General features: G+C 42.2%; 2 long non-coding RNA genes across 2 annotated transcripts; one reads left to right on the plus strand and one right to left on the minus strand.

Moving 5' to 3' along the window:
* LOC109715650 lies at window positions 439-2413 on the plus strand. Its single transcript, XR_002217717.1, has 4 exons — window positions 439-1059; window positions 1129-1262; window positions 1335-1439; window positions 2360-2413. It is a non-coding gene; the product is annotated as an uncharacterized LOC109715650 (long non-coding RNA).
* Window positions 9671-10157, minus strand: LOC109715753. Its single transcript, XR_002217751.1, has 3 exons — window positions 10127-10157; window positions 9801-9870; window positions 9671-9703 (listed from the first exon to the last, which is right to left on the minus strand). It is a non-coding gene; the product is annotated as an uncharacterized LOC109715753 (long non-coding RNA).

Consider the following 12026-nt stretch of genomic DNA (forward strand, 5'->3'; position numbering starts at 1 on the left):
TCACTTGTCTCCTCTTGTGCTGAAGCTAGAGAGAAGGGAAGGTAAGTGTTCCTTCTCTCTCTCTTGAATTTCTCTGCCCAAACCTCTAAATCTTGGGTTTTGATCTCTTTTTTCTTCTTCTTCTTCTTCTTCATAAAAGCTTGCAACTTGAACATTGATAGAAGCTTGGGAGTGAAGAAAGGAGCTTGTTTGAGGATTCAACTCCAACCCTAGCATTTTATAGCTTGGTTTGGAGCTTTTGTTGAGATTAGTAGTCTTCTTACATTCTCTAATTGTGAGTTTTGTAAGAATTTTGGAAGAAATTCTAGTTTTAAGGAAATTATGGTTTATTTTGGAATTTCTTGATTTTAAGCTTTTAGGGTTGAATTGATGAGTGTAGAACACTCTTTTAGGTTGGATTTGAAGCTTCTTAGCTTTGGTTTGGATCTGGAACAAGTTCTACTTGATCAAAAGTATTTTTCACCTATTTACTATTGGATTTTTGTTGAATTTCGTGGTAAGCTTTTTAGGAACTTGTAACCCATTGAGAATTTTTCTTAGGATGCTAGAAATCTAGTGGGCAACCATGTTTGAAGAAACGAATGAGTTTTGAAGGATATCCAGTGGGTTTGATCTCACCGAAATAGATAAACTTTTCCTATGTCTTCTATATTGTTATTGTTATAGAATTTATTTGATGCATGTTCATGCTAATCTTGATATAATAGAATTTTTGAATACATGAGGCATTGTAGTACCCTTAGCTTTTGAGTTGGTGAGGAAAAAAAAAAAAATCTTTTGAGTGGGTGGATAAGTATCTCACCAACTCCCTCCTGATACTTATCAACTCAACCCATTGAAACTAATTAGCCTTCTCTCTCTATCCCTCCTTAATTTAGCTCGTGGGCAAGGTGGAGAGCTCGAGCTCGGGTGGAGTTGCCGTGGAGCTCGGATCGACGCCGACGTCGCGCCACGGTGCCGTTCGAGCGGGTCTTCGTCATCGTAGCGCTGCGAGGAAGCTAGGCGAGGGTGCGTTTTCGTCGTTCTCGACGCCGCGTCGATGTCCGATTAGCCTTTGAGGTGAGTGTTCCGTTGCATTGCTTCAAGTATTGTCATTTCGAGCTTGGTGCTGATTTGCAGAATTTCCAGCGTCGACCGTCGGCGTTTCGACTCCCTCTCGACGTAGGAGCAGCGAATTTCGACGAGACTTGGTTCGTTGGATTCGGGACTTCGAGAAGAATCCACGAAGCCCTTACTTGCTGGTTTTTGTGGAGGTTTTCTTGGTCGGAATTATTCTCTTCTCTGCTGCTGTTTTTGAGGCAGAATCGGTGCTCATTTTCGGATTTTACGTGTAGAGTTTGGCGGGAGCGTGATTTCTAGCCTTTGGAGGTTTGCGGATTGATCCAGCAGGGTGTTCCTTTGCTTCGGGACGTCCTCGCTGCTGGGGATTAGCATTTTAGGTGGGTTACATCGGCTTTACTCCTGAGTTCTTATTGGTCGACATGTATAGATCTTGATTTCGGTATTTAATTTTAGCTCAAATTCATGGATTATATGTAGATTGTGAAATCTGAATCTTGGAGCATGTTTTTTTAAACTAAGTAGATTATACATGTTGGACTTGGAAATTGAATTAGGAGAAAACCTGCGATTTGGACCTGTCACCTGTATAAACTGCCTGATTTAGCTCTAGGAGCCGTTAGAAAATTGTACTGTCGCAGTATTGTCGAGACGAGTACTCCAGGTAGTTTAGAATATATTTACACTCGTGCTGGTTCGCCGAGTGGATTTTTACCGGGTCGTTCAGGTTATTTCGGATTGTTGGGTGCCGTCAGAGTTGACGGTAGACCCGTATCGTCTTTTTGGCGTCAGATTGTGCCGAGGACACATTACCTGTTGGTTGTTAGACCAGTTTAGAGTCGGTTTCTTGACTTTGGCTTTCCAGAGCCTGTTTGAGCTCGACAGAGATACGCTGCATACTCGGTTGGGTAGCGCCCACGAGTGCCACTCCGGAGTCAGGCTTGTGCTTTTGCGTTGGTGTCGCTCATGCCAGTTGGACTTGCTCTCCACGGACCAGTTAGAGTGGATAGAGCCCGATAGTCGCAACGGGGCAGGGACGGGTGTATTCACAGTCCCGGGGACGGGTATGCTTACAGTCCCGATTTGGATTGGGTCAGATTTGACATTTCCTACAGTTGGTTAGTGTAGAGCATGATAGTGTAGTGGATGATAGCGGTAGAGTGTACTTCCTGCTTTTCCTTCTATCCTTGCTCCCTTCTGTAGACTTAGTGGGTGACCGATGTCGTTTTGGGCGGTACCCACTGAGGACTACTTGTTTTTACAATAGTTCTCACGCCCAGTTGTTACTTATGTTTTGCAGAGCCACAGGTGCCGGCTGCTGCATCTTCTGCCGATCAGGATCGAGGCAAGGGCGTTGCGAGCTAGAGCCCTACCCGACAGTCAGAGCTAGAGGCTTTCCCCTACTGCAGGTAGTTTTGTTTTGGAGTTTATGTACATAGTTGTTTAACTCGCCAGTGCGAGTAGCTTTGTATTTTGGATTCTAGCTATGTATATGAAACTCAGATATTTAGCTTTTTTTTTTTTGAGCAGCTCTATGCTACTGTTTGTAGTATTGTATTTCTACAGGTACTTTGACGCTTCGTATACAGGGAAAATTCCTTTGTATACGGCGGATTTGTCGGCGTGCCCGGGGAACGAGACATCCGGGGCGTGACAGGCATACATGTTATATGTGAAATTTTTGCGTACTTTCTATAGTAGAGAGGTATGGTGATAACTTGCATATTATGCCAAGGTAATTGTACGATGACATTAAGTTTCTCTTATGCAATTATAGATATGCATGTAGAGATGTTTGGTAGTATCACTTGGAACACTACATGAATAGTAGAACTAGTGAGCTTGAACTTGGAAAACAATAAAATTTTACTTTCGACTGTGTCATGGCCCGGCCCAGCGGAAGCCCGTCCGGCGCGTGTACAGACCCGCCGTGTATACCAAACAACCACAATGCACATAAGGCATCTACTGAACAAGAATAAACAAGAGTAACATCTTAACAAGGCTATCAAAGCGAGTAATATAAAACCACTAATGATCTATCACAAGAGATCCACAAGATATACATAAAGTATACAATTAAATCCAAAAGTCTAACAAGAACTCTAAATCAAATACATAATACATCTTTCCACAAATATAAAAAGAAAGATGACATCGGGTCCATCTAATAACTCCGTAGGGGCTCTAGTTAGTTGCTAACCCCTTGCCACGATCCCTAGTCTCTCCTGCCGCGGAAGGCTCTGAAACAAAAACCAATAACAAATGGGGGTGAGAACTATTAAATAATAGTTCCCAGTGGATAAGCCGCCGAGAGTGGCGAAATACACCATTAGGTAAACTGAGGCATACTATAAAGGGGTAAGTAAACAACATATATAAATGACAAGTAAAATAAACATATTCATTTCTTAGTCATACCTCTACTAAAGGATTAACTATCAAGTATATGATGTTCTAATCTCATGTAATCAACTATATGCCAATGTTAAATTACATGCATGTTCATTATTTTCATAATGCTACAACGAGTGAATATACTTTACATTGCTACTCTATCCATGCATCTATACTAATCAACATAGATGTAAATATACTACCACCAGAGTGTCAATGCTAAAAATGACTAACATAAGGTCCACAATATACAGTATCATGCATATCCACTAGTCCAACTAATATGCACTATTTAGTAGTAGTTTCCACATTATGCTTTAGATATCATAGTTTAATTCTCGTCATGGATCTATACGTGTGTAGTCCGGCTTGCGTCGTGCTTAGGTGGCCCCGTGGTAGTCCATATTCCCCCGCAAGAAATGAGCCTTTCCCACGGCATACCATTTCGGTGCCCAATCCCGCACGGGCGAGCTTGTGTTGCGTAGGCTATCTCCGGAGTGCCGGCTTGTGGGGAGCGACCTTCACAAGTATGTGCGAATGAGCACAATGGCAAGTAAGAATGATCAATAGTATCTAGCTCTCGGTCATCATGTCTAAAATATGGAATAAGTACCAACGACCCCAAAGGTCCAATATAGTATCACATTGTCAAGGTTTGTCATTACTAATTCAAACGTCACTATATGACGTTCATGTTTACTCTGTCAAGTATAAGTCACTAGTTCATAAGCACATAACACTTGTCATTATCCTATCTAGAATAGTTCACTATTGTTTAAGTCTCAATTGAGAGTTCACGCTTATACTATTCCACTATAGCTAAGGGAATCACTTTCTTATGCCATATGCATAGGTATTACAAGATATTTACAATGTCCATGATGTATGTCATGCATATACTTTTCTACCAAGTCCTCACTATATGGAATGAAAATATTATCATGCAAGTGAGTTCCATCAATAAATTCTACATGCAATTTATTCTTCTTATCATTCGCCCAAAGGCGTTAAATTCTCATTTCATATGTCCAACACAAGGAATACGACCATCGATCCCTAGATCGAATGTAATATCACAATTTCATACACTAGTTGTTCAACTAGATTAGATATACCAAGCTTAGTTTCATGATGACCCTCTCATGCACTATGTCACAATGTCATATTTATCTTGTCTACAACGAGTATACATCAATATGCAACTAATTGCTAAGTCTCATTTATTTCACAACTCAAGTAAGGTTCACAAGATCAATCTCTTATTTATCTCTAACATGCTCTCTATTATTACATAATAGGCAATACAACCACATGTCATATAGAATGCAAGTCCGCATTATATACCTCTACTACATAGAGTATAAATGTCCTACACATAACATGTATGAAGCATGTTTCCATAAATTCTAGCATGTCATATTGAGCATAAATATGCATTTAATTAAGTTTTAAAACCATAGGGAAGACATAGGGAGAGTTCACTAACCCTTTCGTTCCTTCGAACGAAGTTGTCCACCAAGCTCCTAGCACCCTAAAAAAATTTCTAATAGGGTTAAGGGTTTCGAACGAACACCCCACAAACACAACAAAATTCAACCCATAAAAGGTAGAAAAATTACCTTTGACCAAGCTACATTTGTCCAAAGCTCAAATCAACCCAATGGATCTTCAAATCTAACCTAAAGGAGAGTTTTACACTTATCAATTAGGTTCCAAAAGCCTCAAATCAAGAAACCCAAAATAAACCCTAGTTTTTTCAAAACTAGGTTTTCATCTCCAAATCTTACAAAAATTATAAAAAGATGTTGCAAGAAGAGTACTAACTTTCAAGAAAACTCCAAATTAAACTATCTTGAGCTAGGGTTGAAGATTGATCCATCAAGAAGCTCCTCTCTTCACATCCAAGCTTCCTCCAAGGTCCACAAACTTGCCACCATGAAGAGGAAGAGAAAGAAGAAGAAGAGATCAAACCTCAAATTAAAAAAAGTTTGGGAGGAAAATCTAGAGAGAGAAAGAGGAAAAAACCCTACCTTAGCTCCTCTTCGAGCTTCTTATCCAAGGAGTCGGCCATGATGATTGGGATGTTGAAAAGTAGAGGCGAGCTCTCCCTTGCATTATAGGTCAATTGAATATGTAGGGTATTGGGCTTCCAGGGAACTATCGCCCTCGAATCGGAATTCAAGCTGAGAGGATTGCCCAAGATAGTCAGGTCAGGGGAAGGCCTAGCATTTCGACTAGAACCTTGTGCAGAGCCATCACGTAGGGATTCAAACTCATTTTCCATGAGTTGTATGTTCAGATTAGGTGGTCCCGCGCCTTCGGCCTGACGATTGACCATCAAGTGAGTGGATATTTCCATACTCGACTCCACATAATGAGGACTTTCAAAAAAAACTATCCATTACATCAATCTTATGTGGACGGTCCGGATCAATAATGAGTGAATCTTCATGCATATATGGAAAATGATTTGAAAATTCCTTGTGCGGACCTTTTGAAATTTCATCCACAAAAGTTGCAGGGTGGTTATGAATCCCAAGAATTACTGATTTGCCCTTCGCCTGGCTCTCCGATGATCAGCGAGGGTTTTGAAGATCCAACGATCGGCGGGGGCATTGAAGCACTGCCTAGCCTGAGTACAATACTGATGTAGATAAGGATTTAGGAAACTTCGATTTTAGAAGGTCTTCAAGTTGTGCTCTATTAGCCGGAGAGATAGTTGAGGGGATGCAATCAGTAATGAGATTCTGTGCTTGCAGTGGTCAATATCGTGTCTTATGAGACCGCAAAAGGCGCGAAATCTTGATAAACATTCGTATGCTAAGCGAGTGTTCAGGACCTCCCTACCTGCAAGGAGAATCATCATATTTTTCTGCAGAGGGAGGCATAAGTCCAAAAGCACTATGGCACGAAGGTACGACAAGCGAAGCGCATGGGAAGTGCCGGTCGGAATGACCTCTCCTAACTCGACAACCAATTTCAAGGCAATAACCGAGGACAAGAGGTTAGGTGGGAGCTTGTGGAACTAAACCTAGAATGGTGCATAGTGGAGGTTGTAGTTTTCCACTGGCGTGTGCGGTCGAAAGCGTTCTTGAACAATTTAGGTTCTATTGTAGCACCAAGGCGAGGCATTCCAAACCGCAAGGAGGTCCTTCTCTGATTTGAAGCTTAATAAGAAGATCCTATTTTTAGCCTCTATGAAAGTCCATGCGTGCCTCAGTATTCCTATGATCCTTTTGGTGGAGAGTACAAGCTCCGCCAAAATCTTCGCCAGGAAGCAGTGCTTGAAGAAATCATCGGATGTTATATCTTCTGGTTCGACGCGAACCACGGAGGATGTTGGAGTGGTGAGTAACCCGCTGAACTCCTTGATCAAGTCGTGAATCATCTCCTGTGACCTTGATGTAGGAATAGAAAGTGGGAAAAGATGTGGAGGTGCTGGAGAGAGAAAATGAAGAAGGTAGGGTGGAGGAAGAGAGAGGGTAGGAGGATAGGTTCCAACAGGAGAATAGGTATATGTACCCTTCTAAAGTTTTAAATTTTATAATATGTGACTTAATTAACTAATTAAATTATGACTATTAACATAAATGGGAAGCTCGTCGTATAGCGACTTGTGATTTATTTGGAAATCATGCTTCCAAAATTATCATATATATATATATATATATATATATATATATATATAAAATTGAACTTTTATGTTTTTAAAAGTATGTAGTCATTAGTGTTTGTAGTTTTTCAGCCCTTGGATTAAGGAATGCGCGATTAGGATGATCGTGGTCCTCTAGGGTTGAGTGGGTAGTTGATTAAATAGTATGATCTAATGGATGGAAATGGTTAAAGAAATAGATCTAACGGCTGAAAACTTACAAGTACCAAGTGCTTACACCCTATTTGAATTGGGTACAAGATGGGGTATAAGGCCCTTATACCTCATCTTGTACCCAAACACAATGTGGGGCTAGGTGGGAACTGTAGTCCCCATCCATAGTGGGTTAACAGTTCCCACCCAGGGTTGGAACATCATAACTTACAAGTACCAAGTGCTTACACCCTGTTTGGATTGGGTACAAGATGGGGTATAAGGCCCTTATACTCCATCTTGTACCTAAACACGATGTGGGGTTAGGTAGGAACTATAGTTCCCACCCAGGGTTGGAACAATGCTGTTCCAACCCTTATCCCCACTCTTGTATCGAGGGCATGTCCGGAAAGCCCCCCGCGGCCCCTCGTCTCTTTTCTCTCTTCGTCTTCTCTCCATCTGAGGAAACTAGCAATTTCTCCAGTGGTCCTCTTTCTCTCTTCACCTTTTTTGTTCCTCCTCGCTTCTTCCTCCTTGTGGCTTGCACGATCTGAGGAGGTTTGTTTGTCGTGCCAAACCATAGATCTAAGGGTCTCACGTCGTCGCCGCCTCGTGCCGAACCGTAGATCTAAGGTAAAATCACTGCCTCTTCGTCTTTTTCTCTGCTTCTCCTCCCAGAATTTCTCCTCGTAACTTCGGTTGCCGCCGCTTTTGTCACGCCCGGGTACCAGCGGAAGCATATCCGGTACGTGAACAGACCCGCCATACACCTGCAGTATATAAGGCGTCTACAAACAAGCAAGTCGATAGGAAGAAGATCATAGAAAATTCTATCCTGATATCAGAGCAAAGTACAAGTCACAAAGACTATCAACAAGAGGGCAAAGAGAACATAAACCAAAATCTCAACTAAAAGAGAAAGTAACACAACTGTAGTGACTGTCCAAAAAGTACATATACATCACGGGGTATACAAAAATAGGTACAATGGTAGTCTCTCTATACAAAGGGACATCACCCTCGGCCGTAGCCCGAGTAGCAAGGTGATCGACTAGCACGCTCCTAGTAGTCCCTAGCTAGGCGCGACTCCCTTGCCACGATCCCTAGCCTCTCCTGTAGATGGCTCTGTAAAAACAACCACCAAAAGGGCGTGAGAACTATTAACAATAGTTCCCAGTGGGTAAGCCGCCAGCCTCGGCGAATTACACCACTAGGCTCAAGATGTACTAAATGAAAGCAAAAACAATAATTGCATGATTTATAAGCATGATGCTAATAAGTAATAAACATGTAATCAACATGTAATAGCTTTCTACAGTAATGAACCATTTGCATAAAAGAGATATAACAACTTCTGTAATCATGAACATAGACATGAGTATAAGCACGAACATAAAAGTGACTACTGTACACTTTAAGTAATAAACATTCATTACTGTCTTTTTTTTTCATTTAGTACTTTCCTTTCATTCACAGGGACCTACCCAAGGTAGTCCAGCTTGCGCCGCGCCTAATGGCCCCGTGGTAGTATACACTCCCCACGGCAATCCACTTCGGCACCCAATCCCGCACGGGCGAGCAACTGTCGCGAAGGCCAACTCCGGAGTGCCGGCTTGTAGGGAGCGACCCTCACAAGCGTGTGCGAATGAGCACGATGGCAAGCAAGCATATTTCACTGTCCACATGTCTCAATTCTCATGTTTTCATTTGCAGCGTTCTCGCTCTCGATCCTTTGATCGACATTTCAGTATAACAAATATTAACAACAACTAGAATCCACTAGTTTAGTAAGCATGCAGGAGTAATGCTAATTTACATATGGCATTAGAATCTTTCACTATCATGGCACTATCAACATAGGCACAAGCATGTCATAGTTCTCTACTTCAGAGTCAAGAGAATGTCATTGTTCTCTACTTGTAATCAAGCGAGTAAAAAGAGAATGTCACTGTTCTCTACGTTTCATGAGCATAATAACGTGTCTCATTGTTATTCAACTAAACCAAATAGGAATATGAATACATTTAGGCGTGAGGATTCTCTACTTCATAGAGATTCTATGTCAATATAGTAAATGTTATGATGACGAATTCTCAAGCCCTTTAGCTATCACATAAGCACACAACTAACACATTTCTATAATACATATAGAACATAGAGGAGCTTCACTTGCTCTGGTCAGGTCCGACCCACCTAGTTCAAGGCTCCAAATAGTCCAAAGGAGTCCCAAGGATCAGCTCTACAAGGCTCCAATCCTGCCGAACATAAGCATCAACACCGCGTCAAAATGACGACCGAAACGTCCGATTTCGGCCTAATTTCCACTTAGTACAAGGTAACCCCTTAAATCCCTGTTTTGGGACTAGTGTAATACCTCAAGAGACGTCTCCAAGAGCTCTCACAAGTCAACGAACGGTGATCCAAGGCTCGATCGCACTCTCGCTGCGAGCAAAATCGAAACGGCGTCAAACTCGTCATATATTAGCAACTATAGTCGGAATCTTGCAATTTCAGCTTTCTAACTGAAATTCCTGCTTACCCTTGGTTAGAGCAGCTTCCAAACCAGCTTCCAAGAGTGCAAGTTCAGCTCAAAAAGGCACAAAGACCTGCTGCGAAGAGATCATACAAAACAACGTCAATTACGCGATTAAACCGCGTATAGTTCCGGATTAGCTTCATAAATGGCTAATTATTCCAATTAAGCTTTAAAGTAGCTTAACCCTGGTCAAAGGAGGTTAATTCACAGCTAATTAACCCATATATACATGCTGAAATCTCAGGTTAAAACAGTTGGAAGCAAAAACATGAAATCAATACTCAAATCGACCAATAAAGCGCCGATAACGGAAACATCAAGTCATTTACCTTCTCAAGCTTCCAACCAGCACCTGCTGATCCAGGGCTGCGAAAACCTGTCCAAAACACTCCCTCACACGTCCACAAGGGCTCCACAACGCTCGCAACCAGCGAAGAACGCGCGCGGCGACGAAAACGAGCGAAATCGGCGAATTCGATGTAGAGAGAGAAAAACCCTAGAGAGAGAAAGAGAGAAATGGTGGAGAACCCTTCTCTGGACTCCAGCAACCTCTACTGAGCCCCAGGAGTCGTGCTGGAATGAAATAGATAGGATCAAAGTGTGAAATTACCAAAATAGCCCTGCTGCCACGTTTTCCCATTGTGTACCGGTATACCATAATGGCTGTACTGGTACACCAAGCAGAAAAGGCTGATTTCGCCCAATCAATGCACTTTCTTGCTTTTAGCCATCCAATCACTCTCAAACTTGTCCAAAAACTTGTCTAAGTCCTTTAGAACATGTAGGATAGTTCCACAACTCATTCCACACACTCGGACTCCGCAATTTGCTAGAGTCAGTGTATTACAACTATGCATGTTGACATATAGAGGATTATGTTAATTGACATTTGCATGTTGAGCTTAGGTCGATAAACTCTAGGTGAATTAGAAACTCGACATTGAAAAATAAGAATATATGAACTATGATACTCGATATAGACAATTAGGATGTCAAATAGATCGAGTGGCATATGATTAGTGTGTTGGAAACACTTATGGCATTTGACATAACAATGTGAACTTAGAGACATTGTGGCATTAGCTAGCGACAATGTGATTACTCAGTACATGAGGTTTGGGATTGGTGTTATCCCGGTTTGATTACCACTAGTTGGTAGGGTATTCTCGGGTTAGAGGATTGGATCATACTCACATAGTCTGTTTTTAGCTTCGCTGTAATATACCGTAAATTCGAAAAATAAGAAAATGTCGATCTTTAGTCAAATTGACCGAAGTACGAGGACGGTACACTTTGGAAAGTTCGAAGGTGTTAAAATGATTAAAAGCGAGTTACGGGAGGTTTTCGAGAGCCATAGAATCAAATTCTGCAAAACTGCAGATTTTGAGCTCTCGGGGACCGGTCCCTAGTGGGAGAGACCGGTCCCCGAACGTGTATGATTTGAGACAGCCGAAAAATCGGCTAAGTCCTGAGAAACTAGCTCTCGGGAACCGGTCCCTGCCTGAGAGACCGGTCCCCTAAGGAGAGACCGGTTGCACTGCGCGTAGTAGCTCTGGCTGCGCTGGGACGACCTTCGGGAACCGGTCCCTGAAGGAGAGACCGGTCCCCGCCTGCGCGAACTGCCCAGTTCGGGCAGTGTATTAAAGTGAAAGTAGAGGGGTTTAGCTGCAATTTTGCAACCCAATGAGCTATGTATTGGGGTAAATGAGGGATTTCTGTCACGCCCCGGGACCGATGCCCATTTGGCCCGACCCGAGCACGTCAAACAGACGCCGAACGGACAGAGTTTCCCCTATCCGCCCAAGGCTCATCACACGTACATTTTCATCATTAGAGAAAAGCACTAGCGGAAACATACACAAACGGCTTACACGAGGGTAAGCAATAGCCATAAGTGAAAGAAAAAGGAAACTAAACATCTACACAGGTAATATGATTCATTTTAGATCACATACATTGCATCCATTTCTTACATTTAGGATTCTTTGCATTCATTACATCATGCCATCATTTCTTTCGTACATCACATTTACCTCAAAATGCACATTACATTCTTTTCTTTCTTTGCTAATCATCATATACAAAAGATGAACATAGGGTACTTTACTACAAAATGAAACCCAACTTTGGTGGCCTCTGACTAAGGCGCGATACCTTTACCTCGGTCGCTCGCCGGCTCGCTCGGTCCCGGCTCTGTGGAAATAGTGGGGTGAGAACTACAACAAAGTT

Source organism: Ananas comosus, linkage group 9 (assembly GCF_001540865.1).
Source record: "Ananas comosus cultivar F153 linkage group 9, ASM154086v1, whole genome shotgun sequence".
Lineage (NCBI taxonomy): Eukaryota > Viridiplantae > Streptophyta > Magnoliopsida > Poales > Bromeliaceae > Ananas > Ananas comosus.